Genomic DNA, 12,821 nt, shown 5'->3' on the forward strand with positions numbered 1-12,821 from the left:
AAAAATATCTAATTTTAGGAATGAGAAATGACGTGTCAAACAGTTTATCCAGCCAACATGTTTCTAATGACGTTTTGTCCCTGCTTCTTGTGACAGATTTATCAGTGCTAATTAAACAATAACTCTTGGTGTTACTTTGTAATGCTGGGCTTCATAAACAAGTTTAACTATCATTCAGTCTTAGTGTGAAAAGCTTATTCATAGGGACCCACTGTGGCTGTATTGATCTGGGTCATTACAGTGTCTTGATGAATGGCATTGTGAGAAGCTGTGTATTGTGTGTGTAGATGTGTTTCTGCAGGTGCGCATACCTTTTGTCCAACAGTATGTGCATTTAATGAGATGCCAAATGTAATGAGACAAATCTATCCATTAGAATCCCTTAACAAGAATGAATCCGCATAGCTGCTAATGATTCAGGGCTCCATCAGAGAGAGAGACTTGGCGAGCCAACAGACCTGACTCAGGCTGAAGATGACCCCAGGCCCGACAGAATCCAACCTTCTCGACCAGTAAATCCTCCAGCTCCAGCTGTTCTCCTCCTGGGAATGACTTCAAATTAGCAAGCACCAACAGCTCAAACAGACTCCATTCATGGCCAAGGAAAAAACAACTAATCATTTCTAATCATTGATCTGCCATTACTGGGCCATAGTCATTAGCCTGATGGAACAATTCTCTGATGAATTCACTTGTTACTGGAGCTAATTTTAACCTCCAGGCTGGAGCTGTGTTAAACAAGTGCCTCACATTTATGCATTAAATACAGTGCAGGAACTTATAACTAATGTGAAAGCACAGGACTGATATGTTTCTCCAAGACACTGGAGTTAAGTAATGTTTGACCCTTCTAGCTATGATATTATTTATTAAAGAGGTTCTCCAACAGCAATTGCTTCCAGAAAAAAATTAGTGTTTAGTATGCAAGTAAAAATAGACAAAATTAAAACAAGAAAAATATCAGTGGTAAACGAGACTGAAATATTTAGCACCTATTTAATTTTGTGAAGAAAAAAAAAACAACAACAAAAAAAGTCAACAATAATAAAATACTAGAGAGATTATATTTGAATTTTTCTGAATTATTTCATATGCATTGTTTTATCTCTAGATAAAATAAAACACATTGGCAAACTAAACAGAAATAAATCAAGTTTCTAATAAAACAATATGTAGGTATAAAACCAAAAAGCTGCATATTCATCTCTTTGGTCTCATGCCAGAAAATAAGATGAGCTATCTGGCTGTTACAATCACACTAAAAAGCAACATTAAAGCCATACCTGTACCGATTGAAAATTATTTTACCACAAACATTATGAATAAACAATAGTATTTATATCATTTTTGAGACATGAGATGTTTAGTAGCTATTATGAGTCTAGAACATAGCAGTGCTGCTCTTGGTGTGAAAATAAAATAAAAAATACATAACAAGGAACAAAGTAAAAAATAAAATTAAGGAAAATGTATAAAAGTTCATTTAAAATATCCAATTGTACTGATTGTTAATATTGCATACTGTAGTTGGTGAATTAATGATGATTAAGTGTGAAAAGGAACAGTATTAACCTACGAATGTAACAATGATAATAGAAAGTGCAGTTGACCTGTTAGTTCAAATGTCTCCAGCAGTCTTTAGGCAGTTTTTAGGCTGCAGTGACCCTAAAGACTACACCAGTTGCACCAGTGACCAGTGTGCCTAGAGGGGGCAGAGGAGAAGGAGGTGGACAGATGATGCTCACACATCTTGGGGAAAAGCACAACTAACAATGGAGTAAGTGAACCACACGTCAACCAAAAAAAACACTCATCTTTTCCAGCAGCCATTATACTGCACATACAGAAGTAAATCCAACTGACCAAACAGGTGATGGGCTGGAATTGCTGGGTACTTGGACTTTTCCCATTGATTGTGACTTAACAATTGTGAAGTTTTTGAAACTGCTCTTTTTTCTGACACCAGAAAACTTTAACTTATTGCCAAAGAAGGCCGGGTGTTTTCTTTTAGGTACCTGGGCTGATTTTGGAGGCAGTTGAGACCCAAATGGAAGTGTAAAAATATGTAATATTGCCAAAAAACAAGACATTTTTAAAAATAGAGGGTACCTAAAAGCCAGATCAATTTAATATATGATCAATATGTTGATTGACAGAAAAAAAAACAAAAACAAAAAAAAAACTGTTATATTCTGAAGCTTATCTTAAAGGTAAGAAGAGGTGTCAACATGTCAGCAGAGCACTTGCAGCATTATTGGCACCTTCATAGTCTAATCAGAGTGTTTTTAACTTTACAAACTGATGTAGTGAAAAACAATGGCTGAGTGACTTTGCCTTCTATTTCTGAGATGGAAGAGACAAAACTGTGTGGTTTTCCCAGTGACAGATAAGATTTGGGCTCCACAAAAGCTTTGATCTTAAGGCTTTCTGACAGGCTTTATTCTGAGCAGACCACACACACACACACACCTCCACGATTTTCTCCTGATAAGCCATAATACACAAAACAGACTTATTTCCAGCTGTCTGCTTATGGTTTGGAGAAAACCCAGAGTATAGATGGTGCTGCAGAAAACTTCTCCTGAGGACAATAAATAACTAACCCCAACATGCTAAAAGGCATGTGTGCGTGCGTGGGTGTGTGTGTATTTTCTGTAAGTTGAGAACTAGAACTGCAGTGTCACTGTATTGCAGCTCTCAGTCATTTACCAAATGACACTGCTGTGACTTTTTGCAGTTTTTTCGTCAGTATTTTGCTTCCACAGATGGCATCTGATTCAACAAGCTTGTATTTTTAGAAAAAAGTCTTTGAGCCATGAAAAAGGCAACACTTAATGGCATTTAAACTACAAAGAGAAAAGGGTAAAAGCTGGAAAGAATATGATGTTATCCATCTCAAAGTACCTCTTTGACTTATCAGTGTGTGACAAAATGAAAGCTGCACCTGAATCAGATAATTACAAGATGTTCCCTGTAATTTAGAAAACAGCGATTATAGAGGAACACATTTTATTCTCTGTAATTTGCACTGTACCAGAAGAAAAAAATGTCCCATAAAACAAAAACAGCAATGTATATGAGATTTTCCTCTTTTTTAAAAACACTGTATATATTCATATAATTGCAAGGAAGAAAAAAAACCTTTGAATTTATTTTATCTTTTTCAAGTGCATTTTAAAATGTCTTTATAGACGCCAAAGTAAAAAGTCAAATTTCTTGTTTGTGTACACAAACCTGGTGAATAAAGCTGATTCACACTTTTTATAATATCTTAGTTAGTTTCTAATTAATAACAAGGGAGTGGATATTGTATTTCTAATGACCTGAAGTGTCTTGGGAACATTATATAAGTGGGACAGAGTGATCATTTTGAAAGCAGAGAGAAAAACATTAAAGAAAGCACATTTAAAAATCTGTTTCTGGCACCAAAAAAATTCAGTTTGTACATTATGGAGAAGTGAAAATGCAGAAAAAGGCATCTTTTACTTTTCCCACATTTGAAATATTATTCCACATGTTTGCACAAAAAAGCCCAGAAGCCAGTTTCAAAAGTCTACCTTTTGTCAGGGGTGCACAAGTCTATTCAGTAAATTATTATAAGTGTTCCACTGAGGCTTGTTTTCAGACTAAAGTTATCTTTGGAAAACAACAAAATTTAAGCAGGTATTAAACATTCTTTATATTAAACCCACATCTATGTAGAAAAAAATGCCTAAAGCAAATTTTCACTTTCTGTAAATTAAAAAAAAAAAAAAAAAAATTTTTTTAGAATAAAGTTCTCTAGCATATTGTTAAAAAATTCCAACACGATTCTTCTTTAGTTTAATTTGAAATAGTCTGCTGTGTTGTAAAGCAGAGACTTCACAAGACTGAACCTGCACAGTGTGAAATGATAAAATTCTGTTCTGAACCTGCAGAGCATGTGATGAGCTGCAGTCCTGCAGCATCTTGTTTCGAGTTTTGATGTAGTCCATGTGAATATTCCTGTTTGTTGACCTGGCATTGATTCACTGAATTTATTTAGTCATAGCTCATTCTATGGGTTATTTAATATTTTATTCATTAGATATTTTGGGTGTTGCTGTGTGAGGAGTACACAGCAGAGTTTGGCACAAACCAATCTGAACTAGTTAAAACAATTGACCTCATTTCCAGTTTCCTCCTGGTTTCTCAAAATTTACAAGTCAAATTGAACAGACATCGCTGCATCATTTATTGGTTCAATTGTTATTTCTATATTTTTACTAGGGTTGTTTTTTAGGAGTGGATTGTTTGATCGCTCTTTTATCTTTTTCGTAGTTTTTAGTCAAACATTTATAGCATATTGAGTTTGTTGATCAAAGTATTTTAACTGTAAGGTTGTATTGTGCTTGCTGTTGTTGTAAACTACAGGGTATTGGACAGAAATCGTCTATGTTTACTATATATATATATATATATATATATATATATATATATATATATATATATATATATATATATATATATATAATTAAAGTAGTTCTCTATCAGACAGTATTGTAACAATTAAAATCTTTTCAAGATTAATTTTCTCAGGCTTTTAGAAAAACATAGCAGGAAAATATTTTTTTTTTTTCTTGAGTCCTTAAATTGATGTTCTTGGTCATAGTGTTACTTTCTCACTGTGTGTGGCATTATTAGACAATGTAACCCCTTAAAATTGAAGGTAATTTTATAGGTTGGCTCCTTGATGTAATTCAGAGCTGTGTACTTTAGAACACCAGGAAATTTGAAAGAAAATAACGTTCTCCTCATCTGAAGGAGACCTGCTTAACTTGGAAAAATACGCCATTGCTGTTTAAAAAGACACTTCACCAAGCTAGGACATCATATTTTTCATCATTAACCGAAGGACAGAGTCATCATTTAAGAATAATGCTAAGCTTTTTTTTTTTTCTTTCTTTTTTTTTGCCGAACTTACTGACTTATTATTCTGAGCCATTAATTCCCCCAACTCTGAGCAGTAATGGCTTTATGGGATTCTTCATAAATAATATTGATTCTATAAAAAATATGATTAAATGTGATTACTTATGCCCCAGTTAGTGAACTTTAGAACCTGATGTGTGTTTGGAATGTTTTGAGTCAGTCAAGCTTCCTGAGTTCTGAAAATTATTAGCTTCTTCCAAACCTTCGATTACAAGATTTACAATCTCAAATGTCCAAATTATTTAAGGAAGCGTTCCCTTTGGTTCCCATTTTAGATGATTAATCTGTTCTTTGTGAACAGAGGCATAGCTGGCTTGTATTGTAGAGGTAATTAAATCTTTGCTTATGGCTGCAGAATGTACATTAATAAGAAATTATATATTTTTCTAACATATTTATTAAAACAGTTTTTATATAAAGAGACCTCTTTTTTCTGTGGGAAAAAACCCCAAAACAAAACAAAAAAAACTTCTTTGCTTTTATCCCAGTGCTCCTATTTCCATCTACAGAAACATGCAGCTTGGTCAGAAACAACCAATCAGAGCCAGGAGGGGTTTAGTGCTGCCAATCACAAGAAGCTCATCAGGTAAGGGGGGGGAACTTTGAGGTTTGTTTTCTCACTAATCAGTGCCAAAATTCAAATGGTTATTTGTTCTTCATTTGTTTTGTTTTTTATTCCTATGTGTTTAACATTGTTAGAAAGCCTGGAATCACACTTTCAGAATCTGTAAATAACTCAAAACTCCCCAGGGGAGAATTGTTCCTGATTTTTGCTTAATCTGTGTTAACCAACACTGTTTTTTTTTTTTTCTTTCTCTTTGGAAGTTGTTATTTGATTAAATTAGAATTTTAAAATCCTAATAATGCCTCTCACCGTTTTCATTGCTTCGTTGACAAATTTGTTTTCCCATATTCTCACACATAAAAAGCAGCTTTCAAACAAGTTTTGCCCCTGTAGCATAAAAATCAGGCAATCCAGCTGAAAGAAAAAGAAAAACAAGTTGACCCACATAGGGTCAACAAACAAGTTCCTAATATTAATAACATGTTTGGCTCAACACGCAATACACTCCTCTTGAATACATTAGATATGAAAGTTAACTTATAACTTTCAAGACTTAAACCTTTTATCAGAATTATAAAGAATGACCTTGCTTTCTTTTTCAGCTCTTGGGAGATTGTGGTAGTTTGCACACATAGCGGTAAACATAACATTAGAGAGGAGAGCCGCTTGTATAAGCAAAGTTAAAGTAGATTATGTTCAGAAGACTTTTTATTTGTAGAGGTCAGGGTCGCGGAGCTGAATAACAGAATTATGAGCTATATTATCAGGAGAAATTTCCCCCACTCATAATGTGTGTTTTGAGCTCTTAGTGTTCAGAGTAACAATGGCACTACTCAGAAAACAGACTCGCCATACAAAGAATAGAGCATCTATTTAAACAGATTGAAATAAATAACCTATGATACAGGCAGACCTATGATAGCCTTTATAAAAGATGACAATGAGGCAAGGTGAGTGAAGATTATTTTATCCTGTGCTATAATGGAGAAACATTGTTGTGATGATGATGATATGAGACAGAGGCCTGATTTCAAAGCATTAAATCCCAAAGTCAAATTTTTTAAGGCATGTTTTGCAACTGCATTGTTGTTGAAAAGTAAATACATCCATTTACTTATTTTTTGTCCAGTAAAGTTTATCCAGTAGATAATTTTTATATTCATAATATTATTTGGACATTTTGACTTTGACAGAAGCAAATGTTTTGTGCAAACTGTCACATTGTTAAACACATAAGAAGATTTTGACCAACATTTTATACGTTTTGCTCTCCTCTCCAAAATTGATCATTACACTACTCGTACTGTACATGAGAACCTGAAGACTTTAACTAGCTGGCTATGAACAGCAATCAGTTACAGTTTTATATCAACATTAATCTCTTAAATTTACTCACAAGCTTTGTGGTACTCACAGGGTCAACACTGTTATTTTCTCATTAGAAAAGGAAATGAAAGAAAGATTATGCAAAGATTTTTCACTGGGATCCCACCTCGTTTCTACCCCACTGACTTTCATATTACCTTAGATGTTTCTGTTGACAACAATTTTTGGTGGGGAAAATGAACTCTTTAGCCTTGAACATGGCAATGTAAAGTTCAACAAACATCAACAATCTCTTGGATGTCCCTTAAAAACCCAAGACATTTGTGTTTAAATCCAGTATTACTATTATTGCTGTCACCCCAGCTGATTGTAGAATCTTCCCATCTCTGAAAAAACGTATTTTCACTCCTTCTTTCTCAAAAGGCCACATGTGTCCACATACTATAACTTACTTAAAAAGGCATCAGTGGCTTTGATTGGCAGGAATCAAGCAGCTTCTTCTGACTTCCAAAGAGTCCAGAGAAACAGAGCCACAAACTGCAGAAAGTAAATCAAAAACAGCAAAGAGTAAACAAGGCCACTTCTTTCAGACTCTCTCAGAATAACAGGATGAGAGTTTATCTCCCAGTAGAAGTTATTCAAGCAAGAATTTAAATTGCATTTGATCAGGAGAGATCCAAACAAAAGTAGTAGCAAGAAGGCCTTAAAGAGCAAAAGACATGATGGTTTAGCAATATTTTTACACAATCATGGGAAAGTTTTCTTTGGTGATTATTATTAATGTTATAAGGCGAAATATTAGTTTAATGGATGTTGTACATTGACAGCAATAATGGGAGTATTCCTCCACTCTGTTGCAGCAAAGAAAGAGATAAAACTAGTAGCTGGACTCTAGTCTGTACTAGCCTGTCTCCATTGCTTTGTTATGGTCTTACGATGCAGATCCTCCCTGAAATAACAAAGCTCAACGCTCATTCTCATAAAGCACTACCTACTCATTCAAAGCCCCTAATTGAAGCTGCAGCATATGCTTCCACCTCACCAAGAACGCCTCCCCTGCACCTTCTCCACTCAACTCCACCAGACATGGTGGGATTAGCAATTAGCAAATACCTGATGGTGCTGAGCTTATTATACAAACTACTTCTCAGTCCTAAGAACAGGTGTGATGACATGCTGAAGGCAGGGAGTGTCAGAGTAGGAGCTTCTTAAAGAGACAGAGGCAAGTTTCAAAGCATAAAATTCCAATATACAATTTATTTAAAGTTATTTGTGATATATACAGCCTTTTTAGAAGACAAAGTAACATAGTTATTTGATAGTGCAATTATATAGCACAATGTGTTTAAACATACATAATTTTGCCCTTAAAAAAGCTACTCAAACATGCTGTGAGAATCTCTTGGTAGTCCACACATTTTCCTGAAGCTTTCTCTGTGATTCGGCCTCTGCAAATTGATCCAGAGATGGATGGATGGACAGATGGATGGAAGGAAATGGAGGGCTTTTTGTGCTTTATCAGTCTGCATAGCAGAGGGTGCTTTTTGTCAGTCCTGTGCTCATTGTTAAAAAATGTAATTTTATATTTTGTGTAAAAATGCATTGGGTTTTTACCACAGTGAGGTAAAGCAAGCTGTGCATTAGTGTGATGAGAAATCCAGGAGATGAGAAATTATGAATAAAAACAAATGTAGCAGCTGAAAATTGGTGTCAGCATCCAAATTAAATTCTGTCAAGATGAGGAACAAAGTATCTCCAGCTGGAATACATCATTAATATTAATATCTGTACATTAACTAAATGTAATGTGAATAAAAATATTTTCCTGGACTTCAGGGTGAGTCATCGAAATCGGCCAAATGGTTTTGAAGTTCTACTGAGCTCTATGAATATGTCTTTTTCACTTGCCATTTATCTTTCTCTGCCCCTTAAACCGGCTGACACACTTCAGAGTCATAAATGAAGTCCCATCTCTGAGTAATAGCAGCAGCAGTAATGCTAGTCATTCCCAAATCCCAGGGAATGACAAGCAAATGTGCTGTAATGCATCATCATATTTTTTTTCTACTACTGCAGAGATTTAGTGAACTATGTGCTTGCTTTTTGCTGCAGTAATTCTCAATAGGAGGTTGGAGACTCTGATAATAATCTTTTCTTTACTTATTTTTTTTGTTTCTACTGAATAAAACTGGGTGTTCGAGGCTGTGAGTAACAGCTGCATTTTCGAATAGTCTCTTTGATCAAATAGTAACAGAGAGATTCTGAACATATTTGAGTCATGAAACTGATAATTTAATGTTTTTACTTGAAAAAGTGTCTTGTTTATTTACATTCTCACGTCCCTGGTTGTTTAATGTATGTTTTTTACTTTCAGCTCTTACGAAATGAGCTACTCTGAGAGTCTGATGCTTTCCTAATGAATTATATAAGCCCTGAATTGTGCATCCAACTTTGATCTCAGCCTTCAGGGAACTATTGTATTCAAGTTTGGTTTTTGTGCAATCCGTATTAAAAATTGCTTGAGCTAGGGATTTCAAATAAAACCTACATATACTATCAATGCTCATTAATATTTTTTTTTTCCAAACCTAATTTTCCAGTGACATGATTGCATAGAGATATTTAATTTTTTATTATTTTTTTTCCCCCAGTGCATAATCATTTCTAATAAAATGATTATGCAGCAGGGCTGTTGTTTCGACTACATGAAAGTATGTTGCCACTACAACCACCAAGGGCCTCATGTACAGAGAGTGTGCATCAAAACCTCGTGGCAAAATCTCTTACACACAACTTGGCATGAACTCATTTAATAGTATTTTACACAAGGAGCATCAAATCCAATTTCTTTCCATGATTTTAATATTTTGATGCAACTAAACCACATTTAGCTTCATACAATAATGTAAGTCAGAAAAAGAAAAAAAACGTCTTCCATTTTTGACACAAGTAGATGTAAACACACATCTGTTTGTACTCAGGAAATGCATGCATCTTATCAAAGGGGCACTTTAATTTCCAAAGACAAAGAAAACAAGGTTGGGTCAGCAGATGAACTCCAAACAGGTCAAGTTTGATCCTTCTTGAGGTGGACAAGGTGTAGACCATCACACAGGTACATAAATAGATCCATAAAAGTGTGTAATTATGGAACAATGGCAGCTTTGGCACCGCTAGAGGACATTGCCAATAGAAAGGTTTAGAGATCACACTGACCTGAGTGGCTTATTAGCCACTTCAGGCTGTGTACAATGTGTACTTGCAGCTGTAAGTAATTTATTTTACTTTACAAGGGTTCAGCATAAGCAGAAAGAAAGCAGTATGGTATTGCCAATTTTATGAGTTTTCCATGCCCTGTTGAAAGTTTAATGTCTGTTAAAGACAAAAAGAACTGAAAAAACAGAACACTTTCACTGCCCATATGCTAAATTGAGCCCATTTCTCAAAGCATGAAGCCCATAAAACCAGAAAGGAGCAGGAGTGACCATTGCAAACTTGCAAACTTTGGCAGCTCAGGGTGTGGATCATATGCACAAAAAAAATGCAGCTGTGCTAATATTTTCTTCCCATGAATCTGTGAAACTTATGTTACACAATTTTTATTAAAATACTGCTACATTAAGACTGTTGATTGCAAAAAAATTGCAATCTGATACTGGAAAAGCATCTCTTTCACACTACCAGCATTTTTGTTTTGATTTCTAAAATCAGCAGCTTTAAAATTTCTGAATTAGGACTACCTAATTTTACAACACAAACTCTAAACACAGTTTTTGATTAAGGTGTTGATTAAAGGAAATCAAACCTACAGGGCCATGTGAGAAAATGATATGAAAAAATGTTGGATTCTATTCTACACTCAAAAAATATTCTTTCTTACATTCTTAACATTTGAAAAATTTTCCCTTACAGTTGCCTTACTGATCTGTGTCTTCCCTCAGTTCTTTATCGGTTTCTTTTCTTTATCCAGTGCACTTTCTGCACATCAGGATGCATAGAAAGTTGCCAGCAGATGCTGACATGAGATTGGCCTCATGCATTTATGGATGCATCTCAGACTCTCCATTGCTGTTATGTCTTGGCTTTTTATACTGGACAAGACCAGACCTTTAATGTGTTTGCAAGGAAATTTGGAAGCTACCTTTTTTCAGCTGAGTCTCTTTTCCATTTGTTGTTAGACAAGGACAGATGGAGCCCTTCTCTGCATGGTCTTTCACAATCTGTCTTGTGTTACACTGTGTTTAGCAGACTTTGTGTCTTTGACTTGTTTGTTATGTAGGTTCTTTCACATGGCAGCCTATTAGTCACACTTTTATTATTTCTGCAGAAATGAACAGCTGGATATTTCTTCAAGTGTTTACTGGAAGAGCTTGATCTGATGACAGACTTCCTTTTATACAGTACATTAGATGTTGGAAACAGACAGAAAATAAACACTAACATTGTTGTTACTTATAACACTGAAGTAAAAGGTTACTGTGGCAGTCTAAACTTGGAGGGAGAACAGAAAACTAATGAAAGCTATAAAGTGAAGTCTGAATAGCACAGCAGCAGATCAGATAAACAAAATAATCAACTAATATTATTTATCTTTTAAATTTCCATGCCCAGGGATCTAATGCCCCCTATCTCCAGTCACTAGATGAGAAACTGGGTACACCATAGACAAGGTGTCAGTCAGTTCAAAGAAAACATTGAAACATCCGCAACAGACAGCTATGAAGTCACGTACTTACACTTAAGGACAACTTAGAGTTGCTATTTATCCTAACAAGCATATTTTTAGAGAAAAATTCAGAGTATCTGGAGAGAAGACATTCACATAAAGAGAGAACAATCAAAATCATAAGAAAGCTCTGATTCATTCCCAGCGCTTTCTTATTTCATGGTGGTAAAAACGTAGTGCCATCAAAATTTAAAGGAAAATTTAGCCCTTTGATACAAAGACTTTTTTTTTTTTTTAAAGGAAATAAATTCAATACCTGAAACATTACTCAACTCAGTTTTCAAAGCAGACACATCCTACTTGGATGATTTCATGTTGAAATATAAAAAATAGAGGGCTGTGCAATGGTTCAGGTGGTGGCAGTGTTTTCTTACAGGAACAAGTTCTTGGGTTTGGATCTTAAAGAATCAAACCTGTATGTGAATACAATTTTCAATGGTTGAAAAGGAGAAGCTTAATCAAGACAAAACTTTTAAGTCATTTTTCTTATTTACTTTCTAATTGGATCTGTGTTGAAATCAGTGATGCATGCTAAAATAAAATAAGAATCTTAAACATTTCTGCAGAGGAAGATTTAAGTGCAACTGATTTTAAAGTCAACTGATTTAGGCATTAAATTAGGATGTCTCCAGTTAAATCCCTTTGCAAGACTTTTGTACAATCTTATGGAACACTGGGGACATTTAATCATAAATTTATTATCATCAAGTGCTCTGAATAAAGGAAAGCAAAACCAAAAATTTTCTATGTATTTTTAATATATTCATAGTTTAAATATATTTGCTACTCTTTGTAGCTAAAATGAACAGAATGTGCCATTTAAAGTCTTGATCAAAACTGCAATGATGGAACAAAACATAGTATGAACACATGAATCATCCAAAAAATAAATTTGGGTAAAGTAATTACAGACCGTGTGCCTGCAGTTGCATTTAACTGTGTGAACATTTGCATAGTAAGCCGTAGCAGCTTTTTCTGTAATCAATTACAACAAACACAGAAGTCCCTAAGTAGTCTGTGTACATTTAAAGAAAACAGAGATCTTATGGGATCCTTTTCCGATAGCATGAGTGAAAAACTGAACAAGCATTTCTGCACAAAAAGTCCTCTCATCAAACAGAACTCTACAGTGACTAGATCCGTCTTTCCTTAGATGCTGCAGCCCATCAACATCCATCTGTCAGGGATTTCTCCCCCACTCTTCTTTTTGTCGCACAACAGACGGAGAACAGTTTTAGTGTGTCTTTGCTTTCT

Source organism: Gambusia affinis, linkage group LG09 (assembly GCF_019740435.1).
Source record: "Gambusia affinis linkage group LG09, SWU_Gaff_1.0, whole genome shotgun sequence".
Classification (NCBI taxonomy): domain Eukaryota; kingdom Metazoa; phylum Chordata; class Actinopteri; order Cyprinodontiformes; family Poeciliidae; genus Gambusia; species Gambusia affinis.